Below are 23,922 nucleotides of genomic sequence, written 5' to 3' on the forward strand. Positions count from 1 at the left end.
GCCAGTAGTATGTTGACCGGCCTCTCTCTAGGACGAGACAGTAGCGCCATCTATAAGAAGAGAACATAAGCGCCGCGCCGCCCGGCTGGGGCCCAGTTGAAGACAAGCAGTGACACTACAGCAGTGACCTGTGAAGTGAAGTGTTTCACTTGTATTAGGCTTTGTGTACCCTGTAGAGACTTATTTTTTGTCTGTCATTATTTGCTTGCGACACACCACTGTAAATTACCAAAGTCAGGTATTGTCATTTATCTTACTGTAATAAAACTTCATTAATACTATTTGCTTGAATAGTTGTCTAGCGATCTAGCGATCCGGGAAGTAGGTTTCCTAGGCACCCTTATTAGAAGTGTGGGCAGGACACAACAGGCCATATCAGTTTCCTGAGGTACCCGGTACAGTGCTAAACGTATTGTCATTTGAAACTTCCTGACAGTTTAAAACTGTGTGCCTGACCGAGACTCGAACTCGGGACCTTTGCGTTTCGCGGGCAAGTGCTCTGCTGGCAGAATCGAAGCTGTGAGGACGGGTCGTGAGTCGTGTTTGTGTAGCTCAGTTGGCAGAGCACTTGTCCGCGAAAGGCAGAAGGTCTCGAGTTCGATTCCCGGTCCGGTGCACAGTTTTAACCCGTCAGGAAGTTTAATATCAGCGCACACTCCGCTGCAGAGTGAAAATCTCATTCTAGTATTGTCATTTGTCTCTACGTTCGGACTTCTGGCCTTGTAAAATGCTGCTGGTGAACACATCGATATTTTACGTCTCTTTATGACCTAGTCGAGTCTCGATCTATTTCGCAGTGGGTTCAAATTCGAATCACGAACAGCTACTCGTAATGTCATTTAGGTGTGTGATAAGACTTCTGCAGTGTCATTGTAATGAAATTCAATTTACAAGCGTTAGCTACTCTCTCATATGTAATAACATTTTTTTTCTAATATTTATTCTGTGATGGTATTGATTTAGATCTGTACTTAACAGTCTTAATGAGCAATGTTGTCTGGCAGGCTCTGAGCATAGAGTACTGCATACTGTACTGCAGAGTGTTTAGAGGACCTGTGACACAGCTATGGTATGTTGGTTGCATAGTCAGGTGGGACTTACATATTGAAATTCAGGGATGAATGTGTGAAAACAACGTAAGTGGAGACACCGGTTATGCGGTTAGCAACGTATAGAGGCGTACGGTTAATAAAGAATGTGCAGAGAAGAAGACCTGTCGTAGTTTATCAACCATTGCGAGAGATGACACCGCAAGTGACCCTGGATAGTGAGTGCAAACATTATCTTTGGACACAGAGTAGCCGGCCGGAGTGGCCGACCGGTTCAAGGCACTACAGTCTGGAACAGCGCGACTGCTACGGTCGCAGGTTTAAATCCTGCCTGGGGCATGGATGTGTGTGATGTCCTTAGGTTGGTTAGGTTTAAGTAGTTCTAAGTTCTAGGGGACTGATGACCTCAGATGTTAAGTCCCATAGTGCTCAGAACCAATTTTTTTGGACACAGAGTACGCCAGCTCTGTATGCACCATTTCCGTGACACAATACAGTCAATCAGACGCCGTGTTTTGGACACCGGCAGCTCTGCCAGTTTCACGACAGTCAGATTTAGTCCCTCACGACGACTATTTGGGCAGTCATCAAAAGCACGGGAATTCATGCGCATCTGACGCGTCAAGTAAAGCGAGAAAATTTTATCCAGGGACTCAGTCGCAAAAAAACCTTACAGCTTCACACACAATGAAGTTGTAAATTTATTATGAAGTCCAATCAATGAGTTCCTCTTTTTGGCAAATATGACGACACGACAGCGAAAGATATGGAAAGAAGAGTTCGAGTCTCGGTCGGGCACACACTTTTAATCTGCCAGGAAGTTTCATATCAGCGCACACTCCGCGGCAGAGTGAAAATCTCATTCTGGAAACATCCCCCACGCTGTGGCTAAGCCATGTCTCCGCAATATCCGTTCTTTCAGGAGTGCTAGTTCTCCAGGTTCGCAGGAGAGCTTCTGTAAAGTTTGGAAGGTAGGAGACGAGATACTGGCAGAAGTAAAGCTGTGAGACCGGGCGTGAGTCGTGCTCCGGTAGCTCAGATGGTAGAGCACTTGCCCGCGAAAAGCAATGATCCCGTGTTCGAGTCTCGGTCGGGCACACAGTTTTAATCTGCCAGGAAGTTTCATATCAGCGCATACTCCGCTACAGAGTGAAAATATCATTCTGGAAACATCGCACAGGCTGTGGCTAAGCCATGTCTCCGAACTATCGTTTCATTCAGGAGTGCAAGTTCTGCAAGTTTCGCAGGAGAGCTTCTGTAAAGTTTGGAAGGTAGGAGACGAGATACTGGCCGAAGTAAAGTTGTGACACCGGGCGTGAGTCGTGCTTCGGTAGCTCAGATGGTGGAGCACTTGCCCGCGGAAGGAAAAGGTCCCGAGTTCGAGTCTCGGTCGGGCACACAGTTTTAATCTGGCAGGAAGTTTAATATCAGCGCACACTCCGCTGCAGAGTGAAAATCTCATTTTAGATTAAAAATTACTTGGAGTTCTTTCGAGTAAAATAGCGTTTTCAATAAAATATTTCCTATGAGCCTGTAAACGCTTGCAATCAGTGTGTTACGAGGTTTGAGTGAGACATGGGTAATTAGTGTTACTAGTATTGACATTTGTTGAGAGCAGTGGAGAGGCAGAGGCCAAGAATTACCAGGAAAAACAGGAGAGCTGACGTAGATCAGGGGGCAGAATCGATTGGATGGCGTAATTATGACAGTAAAGTTAATGAAAAGGAGAAGCAGCCAAAAGGATGCGTCATGGATGTATTAAGGAAGATCTTTCCTGGGTTGCAGAAGGTAATAAAAGACGAAGTACTAACGAAAGGTAGATATTCGAAAATCGTAGTTGGAACATGAGTGCCTAAACTGAAGGGCAGTTAATAGCGCAGATGAGACTTTCATCCACCTAGAACGTGAAACAGGTGACGAGGACGATTATAATAATTATGATTATAGTGATGATTTCTCAAACTTATATTCTTTAGAGATCGTCCTTTACCGTAATTGAAAACTGGGTACGAGAAACGAGAACAATATTCGCGCTGTGTTTGTTCTCGGTATTACATCTGCCTCCGGAGGAAGTTTAGTGACGTAACTTCATTGTTTATGTTCCTGTATTCAGTCGGCGCATGGAAGGCAGCGGCAATTGTTTCTTGCCTGTGGGGTGCTAACTATAGTGGCGAGTCACGCGAGCAGATAGGCCGCGCACTGCACGCCACGCCACAACACAACACGTCTGCAAACGGCAGCCGCCCATCAGCGCAAATAACGCGCCTTGCGCAACCGCTCTGGCGCTGCCCGTCCTACGGCTGGACAACGCCCCGACTCGTCTACCTGCTGCGGACTACCGCTTGTAACCTGTCGACAGATCTACTAATTTCTGTTGTACGAGTAACACGAGTCGTGAAACACGCACCTCTCCATCTTGCATCGTTGTGTAAATTTAGTTCTCCCAACTTCCGTAAATTCTGGATAAGTCGTTTATTCCATGTCTCTCGTTCGGGCTGGTGCTGGATCCAAGTATTTCACCAGTATGGATTGTGTATACCGGATTTTCAAAACAGTGTTACATTGTAACGTTGCTACAACAAATATGCCTATGTTCGTCTGTGAAAATGGACTCGATACGCAACCTGAGCTATCAGTAAATGGAATCTAACCTGCATACACAGTGTGCGTGTTGTATGAGTCTCACTCTTACTATCATTTAAGCCATCAACAGATCGTTACGTGAAGAACTTATACCTGACTGCCTATTTGAAAAACTGCCGGAGCAAATTAACCTGTAAAAATGAATACCTAAGCTATCTGACTGCGTTTTTGAACAAGTATTTACACGTTATTTAGAATCTGACTTGTGCAACGGAATTTACTGATTTAGAGTACATCAGATGATGTGGTGTGTGCCGGCCGTTGTGGCCGAGCGGTTCTAGGAGTTTCAATCTGGAACAGCGTGACCGCTACGGTCGCCAGTTCGAATGCTGCCTTCGGCCATGGATGTTTGTGATGTCCTTAGGTTAGTTAGGTTTAAGTAGTTGTAAGTTCTAGGAGACTGATGACCACAGATGTTAAATCCCATAGTGCTCAGAGGCATCTGAACCATTTTGTTGCTGTGGTGTGTCAGTGTCTATGTTTTCCCCCCAAGTTTTGCCGTCACCTCTTTAGATGACTGCCTTTTTGCGTGTGGTTTACAGAAATTCGCAGCAGCATGCAGAAGCAACGGCTAAAGCTTATTGTTAATAAGAATGAATTTAATAAAATGGAGTTTGCTTGGATCCTGTTAACTACTAAATAACTTGTGAGAAGCGATTTAATAAATTAAGTCTATTTAAAGCTTCAGAATCATCATGACCAATAATAGAGAATGACATAGATATCAATAATTGCAGACTGTAAGTTTAACAAATTATTTCAATTTCAAAGTTATATTAACATTTAATAACCACAGCATTTACTTATTAAATAGATGTGGAAAATATTTATTATTATTTGGAGGATAGGGAGGCTTCTTTAACTGAGAAGCAAAACAAGGGATTATTGAAAACGGACTAACAATCACGAGCCTAACCCTGCAACTGCTCCTGTGCTATGCTTGCAAATTTTACCTTGAATTCCAGCTTCAAGCGTAGTTAAGCCATCTAAATCCCTCCTGGGTCTATAAACGAAGTCAGGCCTTGAATGTGCTAAGATCTGCCATAATCGACGTGAGGGCAGCGTGACAAGTCTTCTGTCACCGAGCTCTTGACCGACACCACTGCTTCCACTCTTGCAGACAGACCTCAACAATGCTTAGAATCGCGCTCCCATGTTTCTCCCTCAGATTGTTACCATCGATATCTCAGTGCTTACACAATGCAAAGAATAGCGTTAAGTTGTCTACATTGTTTTCAATGTAAAGGAGAGGTCTGACACACTCCTTACAACATAGAAGAACGAAACTAGCAGAACAAAGCGTGGATCGTGATTTTTATTATGTTGATGTTGTGATCTGAGTAGCCCTGATACGGCTGGCCCACCTCAGATGTTACACAAAAACTATTTTGTAGGGAAGCAGCCTACTCACGCCTTATAAAATTCTCATCAGACTTTCCATTGTGTGCCAGCCTAGTCCGCTGTAACTAGCTCTGACGTCATAAATGTTGCGCAATACTTTAAAAATCAAGAAAATAACCTGAAACGGTTCTACCATGTCAGGAGTAATACTAAATCAATATATGTTAAATATCAGTTCGTAACTTTAACCATTTTCGAAATTTGGATGTTTTTCTGTAAGAATCATTGGCGCAACAGAAAAGAGCTAGAGACTCAAAATTTATATTTAGATTCCTTTTTCATAATAATTTAGTAGAAACAGTCTTCTGGATCTCACAAATTAAGATTTTAGTGGAAATTCAATATTTTCTGGTTTTTATCTTAAAAATTAAGGAAGCAAGATAGATTAAGTAGGCTAATAAATGCGGCTAGGATGTTTAAATTTAAGTAGAACAGACATCCGCTATAATCATAAGGATGTGAGAAGTTTCAACTGAATAACTATGTAACTATAGCGATAGCGTATCTCCGAAGGGCAAGTTCAGAGCTCGTCTACTGCGTGTAGTGTAATTAAATTAATTCTCTCGCCCAAAATATTTTACTTAGCCACATCAGACTCTTATTATGATTACTTACCTGTGTGCTGAATGCACATTTAAATTGAGAGCTACATCGGCCATCAACAAAGGAAGTGATGATTTATTCAATAACTTAAAGTGGTGCATTACTAGCCCAGCGGCTAGTCGGGAGAACCGATTTGATCGGGCGTTCCCTTAGCCGTCCGCACAGCGGCTTTATATATAAGAACGCTGCGCGAGTCTCCAGACGCTGAATAGCACACCATCTGTGCCGGGAGCCGCGTCGCGTCGGTATCATTGCTATATACAGCCTCGGATGCCGTAATAAGTTACTCGGGATTCGCGTAACCATGAAATCATTTTCGAGTGAAGTGTTAATTCTTGGATGACTTTAATTACCTATCTTCAGATTGCGTATGTCGTATTTTCACGTGCCGCCGCGGGACAAACATTCTACCATTATTTAGCGTGGCGTTTGATGAACATTATCATCAAATTATGGCGAGCATTCACTTAAACCTTTAATTTGAACAGTTATAGTTGCATCAGCGCATTAGACTCCGAACTGCTCTGGTAGTTGGATTGTGTGGATTTTTTTTTTTGTTTTTGATCTGTTACTTTCAGAATATAGCGAACGTTTTTTCACGATCGGTTTTGATTATGAGTCCCTGACAATCTCCAAATTCCTCAGAGCTATAAGCTGTAGCTATAAGTGTATTTCTCTGATGAAGTGGGCACTAGGAATTCTAATTGCAGGCTTCGCGTTTTGCTAATCACTTTCTGGTTGCCAAAATTGTAGTTAGAGAGCCAGTGTTGAGAACGGCAAAAGACAGCATAATTAATAGGAACATTTATATAACAATTAATTCCACCCGCCTCCCCACATATGGTTAAACGACAGGGAAATGCATCTTTTCTACATTACATTACAAACCTACATTTACAATAACAGAATAAATTCCACCCGCCGCCCCACAATTTGGATGGTTATAACTGATTAATGTTCTTAAATAACCAATTCTGGATCAGTGGGGTGAAGACTAATCCTAGTTAAATTAGAACAGTAGGATGCTATCAAAATTTTGATTGCAAAAATCAAGGAAACTGAAAAGTAGTACCTGTACAATTACAACATTCAGTTTTTCTTACTGGTTAGACTAAGTTTAAGATCGGCACAACTCGTATCTTCTACGCAAAAGTAGCATACCTAAATGGAACACTTTAATGGTTAGGTACACGTTAATGGTTGATTCTGTCTAGAATCTTTGTTAGTAAAAACATTCGCCTCCCCTGGCGCTGACGACAGAGAGCTCAGAGAACAATCTGATGGAACTCAAAACATGTATCGTTACGGTTCCCTGTTCCTGAAGCTGTGGATTGCGTATTACCATAATTATACGAGTGGAGAGCACGTCTGCCGTGTCGGCATGGAGATGAAGTATGGTGCGCAGATGTGAATATAACTACGCGCGGGATGTGTGGTTGCGTTTGCAAAATCCTACATTCAAACTTACTCAAGTACAGAGCCCATTCACGACTCAAGATAATCTGATTGCACACTTGCCAGGAGCAGATACTTCACTGAAGTGTGCAGTTATAAGCGAGCACTTTAGGTTGCCTATAACCCCACGGAGAAGTACAGATTCGTCCTTCTGCTCGAAGAGAAATAAATTATTCTGGATCAAGTGGCACAGTAGGCACTTCCTCAGAGTAAGTCTGAGAGCGATCGCTGGACGCTTTGCCAGCAATGTCCAGACCAAATAATATACTCTCCAGCGATATGTGATGGCTAGACACCGACCGGAGAGTCTTCGACAGCTTCACTTATGTCGACTCGCATTCGGGACGACGGCGGTTAAATCCCGCGTCCGGCCATCCTGATTTAGGTTTTCCGTGATTTCCCTAAATCACTTCAGGCAAATGCTGGGATGGCTCCTTTGAAAGGGCAAAGCCGACTTCCTTCCCCTTCCTTCCCTAATCCGATGAGGCCGATGACCTCGCTGTCTGGTCTCCTCCCCCAAAACAACCCAACCCAAATTATGTCGACTCTAGACTCAGTCAATGAAGGCCTTCGTTACAATCCGATTTTCTCCCAATCATTTTAGACTCGAAACCGCTGCCCGATCCCCAGCAGTTCATATAAAACTGTTCTAGAAGCTTCTTGAATAATTTAAAACGACGATCTGCCCAAAGGTCTCAGCCATTCCTAGGGCCTCCTGGAAACAGCGGCAGGAATGTGCTACGTCTTCTGTGTGGTAAGATTTCTTAACCACTGGCCCTCAGGCGCCTGTTTGACGACAGGTGACACATTCTGACAGCTGAGATTGCACGCGATTCTTATTAGATGGCTTTTTAGAGTCTCCTCTCGATTTTCGACCGTGCTCATACAAAGGCAGATGGCGTTCGGTGGGCTGATCCACAGGATTGCTTTGCAGCAGGCTGTAAAAATTCTGACCGTCCGCTGAGCAAAAAACTCCCAGCTTGCCCGCGACCTGCCCGAAGCCGATCACTTCCTCAGGTTCCCTTGCTGTACTATCCAGCGCAAAAATTAATTCTGTACGACGTACATTCAAGTTCTAAGGCCTCCGATTTCTTTTCTAATTAACTACTCACCCGAAATCGATGAAACTGGCGTTACTTCTCGACGTAAACGCCCTGCAGACGTACACATTTTTCACAATGGTGACGCCATGATTCCATGGCAGCGGCGAAGGCTTCTTTAGGAGTCTGTTTTGACCACTGGAAAATCGCTGAGGCAATAGCACCACGGCTGGTGAATGTGCGGCCTCGGAGAGTGTCTTTCATTGTTGGAAAAAGCCAAAACTCACTAGGAGCCAGGTCAGGTGAGTAGGGAGCATGAGGAATCACTTCAAAGTTGTTATCACGAAGAAACTGTTGCATAACGTTAGCTCGATGTGCGGGTGCGTTGTCTTGGTGAAACAGCACACGCGCAGCCCTTCCCGGACGTTTTTGTTGCAGTGCAGGAAGGAATTTGTTCTTCTAAACATTTTCGTAGGATGCACCTGTTACCGTAGTGCCCTCTGGAACGCAATGGGTAAGGATTACCCCCTCGCTGTCCCAGAACATGGACACCATCATTTTTTCAGCACTGGCGGTTACCCGAAATTTTTTTGGTGGCGGTGAATCTGTGTGCTTCCATTGAGCTGACTGGCGCTTTGTTTCTGGATTGAAAAACGGCATCCACGTCTCATCCATTGTCACAACTGACGAAAAGAAAGTCCCATTCATGCTGTAGTTGCGCGTCAACATTGCTTGGCAACATGCCACACGGGCAGCCATGTGGTCGTCCGTCAGCATTCGTGGCAGCCACCTGGATGACACTTTTCACGTTTTCAGGTCGTCATGCAGGATTGTGTGCACAGAACCCACAGAAATGCCAATTCTGGAGGCCATCTGTTCAACAGTCATTCGGCGATCCCCCAAAACAATTCTCTCCACTTTCTCGATCATGTCGTAAGACTGGTTTTGCGAGCCCGAGGTTGTTTTGGTTTGTTGTCACACAATGTGCTGCCTTCATTAAACTGTCGCACCCACGAACACACTTTCGACACATCCATAACTCCATCACCACATGTCTCCTTGAACTGTCGATGAATTTCAGTTGGTTTCACACCTCGCAAATTCAGAAAACGAATGACTGCACGCTGTTCAAGTAAGGAAAACGTCGCCATTTTAAGTATTTAAAACAATTCTCATTCTCGCCGCTGGCGGTAAAATTCCATCTGCCGTACGGTGCTGCCATCTCTGGGACGTATTGACAATGAACGCGGCCTCATTTTAAAACAATGCGCATGTTTCTATCTCTTTCCAGTCCGGAGAAAAAAAATCGGAGGCCTTAGAACTTGAATGCACCTCGTAAATCATGCATTGTTCAGTGTGAAGCTACCCACTATTAACCAGTGTGATTAACAAACTGACAACCCGACCTAATATTTGATACCAAATCATATAAGTATATAAATCTCATCGACCAAATTAATTACGTTAACCGATCATGTAAGGAGGCAAAACACCGCCACGTCACATCGGAAGCTGCTAGCTCCTGTAATGACGGCTGTTGAAGATATGAAGCCCGGATTTTATTTACAGATTATATGGGATTTGTAAGAGGCTGCATATAATTTACTACAATATACACTTGTGGTCAGATGGAAACCTCGAGCGGTCATCACTATCCATTTATGGACAGGACTTGTCACTAACACTTAACAAAGACTGAGTATCATAGATTTTTGTGCGATCAATTACCAACGCTATTGTAGAACGTTGTCTTGCAGAAAGAGAATGACTGTGGTTTGTCAATGAAGGAGCAGTACTACATTTGCTATGGATCATGCGACACCCACTCACTGCTGCGTCCAATTGACGAGGGACTTCTCGAAGCATTCCAGCATCATGTCCTGCCTGTAGACACGCCCAGAATCCATTGCTGTAGCGGCGACGGTAACTTTTAAAGGTGTTTTTGTATGCCTAACCAACTGACGATGTGCAAATGTTACATGGGCATGTGACCAATGCATGTGATTCAACCCGAATGGAGGTCGGTGAATCACATAGACTGCGTGATTCACTACGACGAAGGCCTGAAGGGTTTGTCAGGATTAGTAGTATCCGCGTGCATCACTGTCCATAGTGTCAGTTTCTACGCAACAGACAGAGGGCAGTGAGGAGCAGAGTGGCCCATATCTCAACAGGAATTGGTTTCTCCAACTACACTATTGGCCATTAAAATTGCTACACCAAGAAGAAATGCAGATGATAAACGGGTATTCATTGGAAAAATATATTATACCAGAACAGACATGTGATTACAGTTTCACGCAGTATGGGTGCATAGATCCTGAGAAATAAGTACCCAGAACAACCAACTCTGGCCGTAATAACGGCCTTGATACGCCTGGGCATTGAGTCAAACACAGCTTGGATGGCGACTGCAGGTACAGCTGCCCATGCAGCTTCAACACGATACCACAGTTCATCAAGAGTAGTGTCTGGTGTATTGTGACGAGCCAGTTGCTCCGCCACCATTGACCAGATGTTTTCAGTTGGTGAGAGATCTGGAGATTGTGCTGGCCAGGGCAGCAGTCGAACATTTCCTGTATCCAGAAAGGCCCGTACAGGACCTGCATCATGCGGTCGTGCATTAGCCTGCTGAAATGTAGTGTTTCGCAGGGTTCGAATGAAGGGCAGAGACACGGGACATAACACATCTGAAATGTAACGTCCACTGTTCGAAGTGCCGTCAGTGCGAACAAGAGGTGACCGAGACGTGTAACCAATGGCACCCCATACCATCACGCTGGGTGATACGCCAGTATGATGATGACGAATACACGCTTCCAATGTGCGTGCACCGCGAAGTCGCCAAACACGGATGGGACCAAATGGTTCAAGTGGCTCTGAGCACTATACGACTTAACATCTGAGGTCATCAGTCGCCCAGAACTCAGAACTACTTAAACCTAACTAACCTAAGGATATCACACACATCTATGCACGAGGCAGGATTCGAACCTGCGACCGTAGCGGTCGCGTGCTTCCTGACTGAAGCGCCTAGAACCGCTCGGCCACACCGGCCGGCACGGATGCGACCATCACGATGCTGTAAACAGAACTTGGATTCATCCGAAAAAATTACGTTTTGCCATTCGTGCACCCAGGTTCGTCGTTGAGTACACTTTCGCAGGCGTTCCTGTCTGCGATGCAGCGTCAACTGTAACGGCAGCCATGGTTTCTGAGCTGATAGTCCATGCTGCTGCCAACGTCGACATATTGTTCGTGCAGATGGTTGTTGTCTTGTAAACATTCCCATCTGTTGACTCAGGGCTCGAGACGTGGCAGCACGGTCCGTTACAGCCGTGCGGATAAGATGCCTGTCATCTCGACTGCTGGTGATACGAGGCCGTTGGGGTCCAGTATGGAGTTCCGTATTACCCTCCTGAACGCACCGATTCCATATTCTGCTAACGGTAATGGGATCTCTACCAACGCGAGCAACAATGTCGCGAAACGATAAACCGTAATCGCGATAGGCTACAGTCCGACCTTTATCAAAGTCGGAAACGTGATGGTACGCATTTCTCCATTGTACACGAGTCATCACAACAACGTTTCAACAGGAAACGCCGGTCCACTGCTGTTTGTGCATGAGAAATCGGTTGGAAACCTTCCCCATATCAGCACATTGTAGGTGTCGCCACCGGCGCCAACCATGTGGGAATCCTCTGAAAAGCTAATCATTTGCATATCACACCATCTTCTTCTTGGCGGTTAAATGTCGCGTCTGTGGCACGTCATCTTCGTGGTGTAGCAATTTTTATGGCGAGAAGTCTATTACCGTAGGTTTCATGAATTCCTTTAGAGATATGTGACACTTTTCAAATACACCACATATAATTTATAATTTCTTCCCTGAAATTGGATAGATATTGAGAATTTAAAGGCGCATGCAGCGTCTTCTGTGTGTGTGTGTGTTTGTATGTGAAGGCTAATCTGAGGAGCTACAGTTGGGTTTTTAATATAGCTTGCACTAGTAGATGGACTAATTCCCGATGAAGGCATGAAGAGATAATTTATAATCACAGCAATGATGTGTGTCGAATAAACGTATGGTTACTGTTCCAAATTCAATTGGCATATGGAATGGCATGTCGTGTCAACGATGAGATCTACAAGCTAGTCAACTACCCGAAGATCGATATCTGGCGGCTAACAGCGTATTGGATCAGATGCACAGGATGAAAGCGATCATGTGGACCTTCCTTAACGATTATTGATATATGACTTTTCTTAAACGACAGAGCTTAAGCCATGGTCTTTCAAGTATGTATAAATTTTATTTCCCGTGAATTTTGACGGATTTTTTAATTCTGGAACTCAGCTGACGACATGAGCTATTCTTGCTCACTGGCAACTTTTGATAGAAGTATTGTTTGACAACGGCAACGGCCCTGCCGCAGTGGATACAACGGTTCCCGTGAGATCACCGAAGTTAAGCGCTGTCGGGTGTGGTCGGCACGTGGATGGGTGACCATCCAGGCCGCCATGCACTGTTGCCATTTTTCGGGGTGCACTCAGCCTCGTGATGCCAATTGAGGAGCTACTGGACCGAATAGCACCGTCTCCGGTCAAAGAAAACCATCATAACAACCGGGAGAGCGGTGTGCTGACTACACGCCCCTCCTACCCGCATCTTCACCAGAGGATGACACGGCTGTCGGATGATCCCAGTGGGCCACTTGTCTCCTGAAGATGGAGTGCTTATTTTATTTTCTTTATATTATTGTTTGACACTGATTAATTGCGAATACGATGGCTTTTTATTTACGCTGGAAATTTCTTTTTGTTACCGGTACCGATTTCTGTATATCTGTTCCACTTTATATGATGGTTCTACAGGGTGTTTCTGCAAGAGCGTGCAAAATAGTAACAGGACATAGAGAATGCTCCACTGAACTATTTGAGGTAGGGAACCTGGCGTCGGAGTAGCCAGCTTAAGGTGATATGGATGTAAACTAGTTTACCACTTTGTCCAGCATTACTATTTTGCAACTTATTTACAACTAGCATGCGTACAGGTTTACACATACTGTGCTGTTTATTTACATGTACATTCTTTATTCACTGCTAGGAAACAAGGAAGACTATCCTGCTTACTAGGAAGACTGAATTGCTACCTGTACTTGAGGTTCGTGTAAAGAGTTCCACCTGAGTTGTTGGAGAACGTAACCTTTAACTGCTCGTGAGAGGATGTGGATACAGTATGTCGGTGCACCGCCTCAATTCAGTGTGGATGTCCGCGACCGTCTCAATACTGTATGTCCTAATCGCTAAATTGGAAGGGGAGGTCCTATTCCGTGGCCTGTGAGGTCACTTGACCTGAACCCGCTTGATTATTTTCTGTGGGGTTATCTAAAGTCTCTTGTCTATGACACTCCAGTGGGTAGGGAGATGGAATTAGTTGACAGAATATTAGCTGTGGTTCGAAACACACCAGGGATATTTGCCAGGGAGCCTCAGTATCTTGTTCGCCGGTGTCATGTTTGCATTGAGTAATGGCCGTCATTTTCAGCACATATTTTGGAAGATATAGTGCCAATGGTACATCCACTGTGTCAGTTAACGGTAACTACTGTAAGTAAAAATGATACAATAATGTGATTTTATTCCTCTTATCTCTATATGCTGGCTTTTCTGACTCCATGTTTCTTACTCCAGATTGTTCAGTGGAGCATCTACGATGTCCTGTTAAAGTATTGCACGCTCTAATGGAAATACCCTGTAGGTACGCTGCCGGTGAACAGGCGCTCGTCCACGACACTCCTACTCACTCTCTGTGTTTATTAAGTATGGTAGACGTGAAGTTGTTAGTGACCCTGGATGTGTTACCACATGACTGAATGAATATTCAAGTTGGTTGACATTTTTAACCGGGAGATAAGAGATGGGTTGTATTTGCTTATTTATTTTCGGGATAGAAAATCTTTGAAGGCAATATCGTACATTAGTTCTTCTATACGTGGATAAATTACTAGTTTCGGCTAACGATCTAGTTGTCTTCACACAATAATTCATACTTGATTCGTGTTGGTGTCATTGTGATTCCACATATCGTTAAAATCTTTCTTAAAATGACGTTTCCCATACAAGACATAGTTGTAAACAACTTTTCATCGATCGTGGCCGGTGTAATTGAACGTGGTCATAAACAAAGGGGCTATGCCGTGAAAACATAGTACCTGATTTACATCACCTCGTAACAGACTTTCTAGCTTCGAAGCACGTTAAATGTCTGACATTCCACGCCCCGAGTCGTAAAATGCTACCGTTATTACGTTACTGCATCGTTTTGTCGCTTCCTCTCTAGCTTTCAGCCTCTGGAGACCCGAACTGCGGACTAATCCGGAATCTTTGGTCAATTGACATTCACCCTAACACCTTTTCAGTTACAGGCGACATGTCCTGTGGATACATATAATGTGTCTTTAATGCAGTGGTTTCCATTGCATTCTGCATGCTTATGCCTTTGATCATTGTTCATTATTTCATCTTTTAGGGGCAGTTTCCCAAACCAAGGGCAAGAGAGTTCTCTGAAACCCTGTCAGCATGTCCGCCATCTTTGGCAAAGCGATTGGGAAACGAGGGTGACTTCTTATGACGGAAGTCTTAGGGTGCCATTGCTAGTGACTTTTATTTACAATTTAATCTGTTCCTTGGTTCTACGACGCCTAGCACCATTTGTTTAATAGTCAAAGACGCTACTTGTGGACCACGGAACCATGTGAACCGTTGAGAACTGAATAGAGTTAATTCGACGTATTAGGCCAGATCCGTTGTTTGATCGTAATTGATTTGATGGGGACAGGGGTGTGAACAAGAGATACATGAGCGAAATCCCTAAAAGGCGGAATAATTAGCAATGAACAACGGCATGAGGATATGGAAAGCAATGAAATCCACTGCATTAAAGTCAAATAATATGTATCCACAGAACGTGTGACCGGTAACTGAAAAGAAGTCATGATGGTCTCTCCAGTAACAATAGATTCCGGATTTTCCCCCTTTCAGATATCTTTGAGGAACTGCCAAGAGGGTGGTTATCTAGTCAGAAGGATAACGTCCTACGAGTCGGGGCGTGAAATGTCAGAAGCGTGTGAGTGGTAGGGACGCTATAAGATCTGAGAATGGAACAGCTAAGGATAATTCTGGATATGTGTAGGGGAGGGAGGGAGTGATGTCAAACGGAAAGATGACACGAAGGTCAGATGAGTACAGGGTAATATTAACGTCAGCAAGTAATGGTAATATGAGAGTATGATTCCTTACGAATAGAAAGGTAGCGCAGAGAGTGAGTTACCATGAACAGTTCAGTGACACGGTTGTTCTCATCAGAATCGACAGCAAAGCAACACCAAAAACAATAGTTCAGGTATACATGCTGAAGCCGGAAGACGATGAAGAGATGAAAGTAGGGGGTCAAGGAGGGTGTTACCCAACTCTCCATTGTTGCCAAATTTATTCAAGATCGCGGGGCTGACGTCATCCAAGATGGCGGCATATAGACTTGGCAACAGCGCATGACGTCATCCAAGATGGCGGCTATTGGCGGGAAAGTAGGCCAATTGTGCTACATCCACTAACCTAATCTCAAGAAAAAATGACGGGAGATTTCAATTTTGGCGGGAAAATAGACCAATTGTGCGATGTCCACTAACCTAAGTCTCCAGAAGAAAAAATGCCGGGAAGTTTGAATTCCAACAGGATAATGCATGCAAAACTGTACTTGCCTTTTATTATTATTTAGCATTTGTTAACATTCATTATCCCTTATTATTATTTATTATCATTTATTATTATTTATTATTATTGACCTACCTCCACTAGAAAATTCCCTCCAAGTTCAAATTCCAACACAATAATGGCTGCAAAACCTTAGAATTGTTTATTATTATTCATTATCATTCATTATCATTTATTAACATTCACTATCATTCATTATTTTTTATCATTCATTATCATTTATTATTATTATTATTTATTATTATAGGGCTACCTCCACTAGAAAATTGCCTCAGATTCAAATTCCAGAACGATAATGTCTCGAATACTGTACTTCTATTTATTATTATCATTTATTATTTATTCAAGATGTCCGATTTTCTCAGCGAGAAAGCCATTTTCCTTACATCCATAACAAAAATCTATCACAATTTCAAATCCCAGAACCATAATTGATCACATGTACGAACTTTATCCGTCACTCACTGTTAGCCTATCATAATCACGTCAAATAATAAACTGGACTTATAGAAAGGTAAGTCACATCCTTTGATTTTGCAGGGGGGAAGGGAATGAAGACTTTATTTCAAGCAGTACGGTCATCACTTGTTCTCCAACACAGTCAGCACACACATCTTTGATATCGCAGTGCAGTCGCCACGACGTCCGCGCTCCAACTGAAATAGTTCAAATTCTCGCCACCCCCTGGCCAGCCCGTGGAGACACTGCCGACGCTTGTCACGTGAGGCGGCTGGCCACACGCACTGGACTGGCGGTACACTGGGGGCGAGCCCAGCAGTCGCTCCCATGTCGTAAACACGTTTTCGCTGGACACGCTGGAACTTGCTGAGTTTGACGTCACAGCAGTCCCTTGTCCGCTCACCACGTGTATTCGTCGCTTCCGCACGTTTCCCGCCAAAAATTATTTCCTCGGAGCTGAATCACACAACAGTCGGCCGTTCCCTGCCACACTTTTGGCGCCAAAGTTGTTTTCCTGGGCACGTTCAAACCGGTCGATGCCGACCTCTCACCGTCCACCACGTGTCTTTGTGCGAGCAGAACGCTGTGCTACACATTTGGCGGCAAAGTTTGCTCGACAGTGGAATCCGCCATTGCTATATAACAGCACGTTTAGTCCGCGCTAGAACGCTCGCTAATTGACTCTCTCTCTCGCGCATGCTAAGTAACTGTACAATCGCTGTGCCTCAGCCCCGCTTACGTCACACACCCTCCATACGCGCGACTGACATAGTCTTCTGCAAATGCCTAATTACTTAATTCCATTTCGTTTTTAATCATATTAAATAATACGCTCCAAGGCCGCGCGTGCGTTCGGTCGGTGGGGGTGGGGGTTCCAGAGACTCCAGTCATGTTCAACTTCCGAGCGCTAATGACAGCCGACCAGAAAGGGCACTCTGTTCTGACACATGTGAAAGATGCATTGTTCCTCTCATGTATGCCGCCGGCATCTGAGGTCTGGACCTGCCTACACGCCTATTGTCAGAATAGCTCATACCTCGTTGACACACATGATTAACGCGTCCAGGAAAACATTTACTACTCATATGCAACCGAGATGGTGGCGCAAAACCAAGCACTCTGATCAGTGATGCAGGCTAGTGTAATCATTGAGAACATTCTATTCATTTTTTCGAACAACTTATTTAACCATACTGTATATCTATCACCCTATCACAAAACACCCACCCAGATGTGCCCTGGGCCATGTTGCACAGCCGACAGACACGCACCCAATCATAATTTCAGTACACACTATAGCAAACTGTTACTAAATATTTCCTCACACAGATGTGTAGATACACTCAGTACTCGTAAACTATCCTAATAACGTATAGCAGAGCCTGCAGATCCGCTCGCAAAATATCTCAGCAGACATGCGCAGGTACCCCCCACTCTGCACCCTGTCCACAGGATCGTGAAGCCACCCATCCGTCTGATTTCAAACCTCGCACAGCCCCTGCTCGGCTTCCGTTGAGTTGGCGCAGTCAACGAGCTCATCAGCAATCAAAGGACACACATTCGTCCGTCCATTGGAACTGCGTCAGGTCTGTGTCTTTTAGCCGTTCTCCTTGTTCACTGTCCAGCTTAGTCCCTTCACTGCATCTGTTCCTGTTTTTATGCGTTTGCGCGCTGATGACCACGCTGTTTAGCGCCCGTAAACCTCAAACACACACACACACACACACACACACACACACACACACACACACACACCTCCTCCGTCCAGGACCGCAATCCGTCACAATCCCGAGCCGCGACCCCCGAACGTGGGTGAAAGTCAACTTTATATCAACATAGTATAATTACAAAGTACAGCCTCCATATGCTAGACACATCATAGCAGCACATGCCTTTACCTCCTATGACACAGTAGCACGCTGCGCATTGCTCCTAACTCGACATTACACGGCCCTTTAACAAAACATAACTACACAACCCTGCTCTCGCCTTGTCGCGTAACCAGCCATCTAAAACCTTCTCAATATTATTCTTACTTTACAACATTAAAAAAAAAAATCTACTTTTACACCTCCCACTACACCTAACCTCACATCTGTCCCACCATCAACATACGCAAATGTCCTCAGCCCTATCTTGACACTCATATATATCACTCTACAAACCATGTCCATCAATAAATTTACCATTCTCATCCCCTCTTTTCGAATTACAAACGTAGCCTCTACCTAAACACCAATCAACTCAAATTTCTCGCACTTTCAACAGTAAAATTAATTTTACACACACCCAGAAATACCAAACGCAATTAACGAGTCAAACTTTTATACAGAGCATCACGCATATACGACACTCACACCAATATTCAAAGCCTGGTCCATATTTAACACCTCCACCTTGAATTAAATATTATTACTATTGCCGCAACATTCTGCCAGCGCTCGATTTGTACCTATTTTTCCGCTCTTAACTGTCGTCACTAGCGGTAGAATATCACTTTCTATAGATTGCATAAATTTCCACAAAAAAAAATCTCGCCCCGCCGTTTAGAGTCTCCTATATCCGAACACATAGCATCATTCACTATCACTTGCTCTTATCTAATAACTCATCCATCAGGTCTGGGGGCAAGATCACTCCTTTCTTTCTTTCTTTCTTTCTTTCTTTCTCTCTTTCTTTCTTTCTTCCTTTCTTTCAGCAGCAGACAGCTACATTTTTAGAGTGGTAGCTACATTGCGCCATCGACTTAACATCACCATTCGCAAAACATATCTTCAAATACGTAAACACTCTTACTCAATTACACAGCGGTCCTGCTGAGGACATGACCTTCAATATTACAGTTCTTAATCCAATAACCACTGAAACAAGTACTAAATGCTCAAGCTAATCCCATAGCGCCTTACAAAGCGAGCATCCGAGCGCCACTGGCGGCACGTCAAAGCCACGTAGCTGTCCATCTAAACAGCCATCCACTCAGCCCCCAGGACCATCATGCTGAAGTGGGCTCTGAAGCTATTGTCTAACGACATACAGTGCAAAAATGGATTCCTGAATAGTGCACATCTCTATCTCCCCCTTGCATCTCCAACAGGACATGTAAACAGTGTCTCCCCCAGCAAGCGAACCCGACGTCATTCACCCTTCGCTGATAATTTCCGCTCACAAATCTTAAACACTCACATATATAAAACCATATTTACTTCTGCCAAAACTCACTTAATAATAAAAAAGCATTCTCCCTTTCTAAACATAAATGAGTATGCATTTCTCTTCACCCATCTGATCTCAGCAATTTAAGTCGGAGAAGGACATATCTATTACCTTCTGCTACCTGTCTATAAACACAACGATCTCTGTTACTACAACAGGACCTTGTTTTCGGAAAATTCGCCGGAAATGCGCGCAATGTTGTACGCCTCAAACAAGGTACAAGTACAACAGATCCTGAACACCCTGTCATCTTTATCCTCTACCATCAAACAGTGAAAAAGTTACAAAGGCGCCAATGTGATCCACCTCCAGCATGGCCAAACGGAATTCACAACACTCTCCCTGAATAACTCAGAGTGCGACCATCCAAGAATTCCTAACAGTCCGACGCTTCAAACTACAGATGCCTATAAGAAAAAGATCATATTAAATACACATACGCTGCAGAGACCCCTTTAAAGTTTGATCACCTATTCTCTAAGCGAATGAGAAGCTGCCTCTGGCTCATGTTCAAACAGTGTTTTGTAACACGCTTTTGCACACTGCCGGCCGAGCATTTCGTCTTTCTGCCACAACTTTGAAGTCAGTGTCTGATTCTAAACAGAGATTAACATGGACTTATGCACGGCCTCTCACAGAAAACTATACCTTGCATCTTGTAAATCATAATCTTACACGCCGGTTCTAGGCGCTGCAGTCCGGAACCACGGGACTGCTACGGTCGCAGGTTCAGATGCTGCCTTGGGCATGGATGTGTGTGATGTCCATAGGTTAGTTAGGTTTAAGTAGTTCTAAGTTCTAGGGGACTGATGACCTAAGATGTTGAGTCCCATAGTGCTCAGAGCCATTTGAACCATGATATTCTTACCGTTGATAGCATAACATTGAATGATTTTAAATAAAAGACAGCCACAACACAAGGAAAGTAGAAGAGCCTGGCGGCGTTGTACCGACTTCCCTCAAAAGTGATTGACCACCTCTACATTTAAACTCATATGTCGCAGTGACCAAATAGTTTATAACTCTGCGTTCCATTTCTAGTGATTGGTCATTTTTGCACACAGTTACGGGATCACGGTTTTCGGTGCTAACAACCCCAGAAGTGGTGCTCCATCAACCAAAATTTGTCCCCCAACTCAATCAAGCATTGGTACCCAATGAACAGATGCGATGTATAAGACACCATCGATCTACTGTAATATCATCCATCACAGCTGATACCGCGAAAAATTTTACAGTAAGTCCAACACTGGCCAATCATGTGACAGCTTGTTTTCTTAATTTCAGTATCATAGCTTAACCATACGTCCTCCATCTCGCAAGTATCATTGCGAACATTCATAGATGACTGCTCAGCACGTCCATTCACACTTGCTTCTCGGACACATAAAAATGATCAAATTATACCCGACAAAACTATTCATATTTTTAAGACCTCGCGCGTAGTAGTCGATCAATCTCTCTGCGTATGGCGGTCACAGAGCTATCTAGTCCTCTTACGTTAAAAAACCATCCTCACCTTGGCATTGACCAAGCAGATGCCAGACTGAGATTCATTGGAAGAATCCTAAGGAAATGCGATCCGAAAACAAAGGAAGTAGGTTACAGTATGCTTGTTAGCCCAATACTGCCTAGCATTGTGGGATCCGTATCAGATAGGGTTGATAGAAGAGATAGAGAAGATCCAACGGGGAGCAGTGCGCTTCGTTACAGGATCATTTAGTAATCGCGAAAGTGTTACGGAGATGACAGATAAACTCCAGTGGATGACTGTGCAGGAGAGACGCTCAGTAACTCGTTAAGGGCTTTTGTTGAAGTTTCGAGAACATACCTTCACCGAGGAGTCAAGCAGTATATTGCTCGCTCCTACATATATCTCTTGAACAGACAATGAGGATAAAATCAGAGAGATTAGAGCCCACACAGAGGCATAGCGACAATCCTTCTTTCCACGAACAATACGAGACTGGTATAGAAGGGAGAACCGATAGAGGTACTCAAGGTGCCCTCCGCCACACACCGTCAGGTGGCTTGCGGAGTATGGATGTAGATGTAGATGTATACCAATCTACCCCGCAACATCGCTAACCAATTATTCTTCAACCAAGCAGACGAATACAGCTACACTCCACCTCTCTTGACTGAATAGAGCTTTCCTAGTCCTAACCCCTCCAAGTGCACCACATTTCTCGAAATGTAACCAAGTCTTGGAGCTTAGCACACCATATCGATCTATAGTAACAGATCTCAAAGTGCCTTAATTTAATAGCATACAGTTAAGAAGAACAAGAACGGAGCGATATTTATACACAACATAGTTCGACACATTTTTAAGTAAGTCATCCAATCTGTCATGTGTAAAGTATTGTTCTAGAGTCCAGGATCGGTGCATCGAAGGTTCGCGTAGGAGAGAGAGAGAGAGAGAGAGAGAGAGAGAGAGAGAGAGAGAACATAAACACACACACTCCTAAGACTAGAACGCTGAGCACCTGAAAACGGGCGATAACCTTAGATAGCTTACTTTTCCATCCTGTCAGACATACATCCTTCTCCCCGGTCCCCCTAAGCTGAGCTGTCTCTACCTCAATCGTAAAACTTTTCCTTTCTATGATACGAACCCAATATAGCCCTGTGGACACGTCTAGTGCCCAATTATCACACCCGACCACGAGTCAAAAATAATACTATTACTCAATCAGGTCTACATAAAAATGACAGTTATTAGCAGCCAGTACATCCTACAAGCAAACAGATACGCATAACAGCAGCGTCCAACATGTGAAAATTACAAGTCATCCCGTCACCGACTCTGTAAACACCCGTCAGTCGGGTAAGTGTGTACACAGTGATTACAGCCCCTCACAAATACCAGCAGCTAACTTAGTTATGACGCTAAAGTCTCGATTTTACACCAAGCATGTGACAGGGGTCGTTTAGAGGAATGTGTCAACTTTCATCACACATGAGACAGAGGTCCTCTGATGACCGACGGGTTCATCGTCAAAGGTCGCAAGTAGACTGTGCTTTAAACCACATACCAAACACGTAGCCGCATACGATTAGAACGCTGGCTATATCACGTGACTAAAGCATCCAAATAGAATACAGGAAAAAAATTCGACCTTCAGCAACTTGTGCTTCTTTAGAATAAGTGAGTCAACGTTTGAATCGTACCTAGTTGCAGCTCTGTCTCAATCGATCATCCTGTATTTCTCTGTTATCATTTAACACAGATGTGAGTAAGTTTAGACGTTAATGATTCTCTGTCCTCCTGTAAAGCATCAAATACAGTATTCAACTCGCGTCTATCACTGCTACCTCAGTAGACATACACTATAATACGAACTCAACGAGAAAAAATTGACTGCCTTCCTTATTCCGCTCGCTTCGATGTCATCGTTTTCCTGCATTCCTCTTGTTGCCGCATACTTGACTCCATGTACAAATTCCCCCCTGCGAACCGGAAGATAAGCAGGTGCGTTCTCATTTTCACCGCTTTTCAGTGTATATTAGGTTAGCTTATACCTATGCGCTAATCAGTTTTCGCATTTCTTTCGATTTTATGTCAGATCCATCCATGCGACCGCTACATGAGCTCTCGTTCTGTGTTCTAAAATTGAATCTAAATGTAACCAAGGCGTATCCAGTCACCTCCACATTCGGAGAGCGCTTGTTCTGTTTTCTAAATTTCTATGTACATGCACACCTTGCGTACGGCTCCCAGGACCCGGTCCCATCGGCTGGTGGACCAAACTTCGAGCATAGAATATATCTCCGGACGTAACACGTGTTTGGTCCACCCGTAAACCCTATCACTGATGCTACGTATGGTGGATCTGCCTCCCGGACACAGCTCCGGATATATAGTATGAAGCAGATCCACGCTCGAACGCTAACTCGGGTATTGTATACTGTGGATCTGCATTAAAATACAGCTTCCTACCTTGCGCGAGGCGGATCCACCTTCAAACACTACCCTGTGCTGGGCGTATTGTGGATCCGCTGAACTTGACTGGAGACTCTGGAACCCCCACCACCACCGACCGAACGCGCGCGCTGCCGTGGAGCGTATTATTTAATATGATTAAAAAGGAAATCGAATTAAGTAATTAGGTATTTACAGAAGAATATGTCCGTCGCGTGTATGGAGGGTGTGTGACGTAAGTGGGGCGCGGCGCAGCGATTGTACATTTATTACACGCGTGCGAGAGTGAGTCAATTAGTGAGCGTTCTAGTGCAGACCATACGTGCTGTTATGTAGTCACGGCGGATTCCACAGT

Source organism: Schistocerca cancellata, chromosome 9, assembly GCF_023864275.1.
Source record: "Schistocerca cancellata isolate TAMUIC-IGC-003103 chromosome 9, iqSchCanc2.1, whole genome shotgun sequence".
Lineage (NCBI taxonomy): Eukaryota > Metazoa > Arthropoda > Insecta > Orthoptera > Acrididae > Schistocerca > Schistocerca cancellata.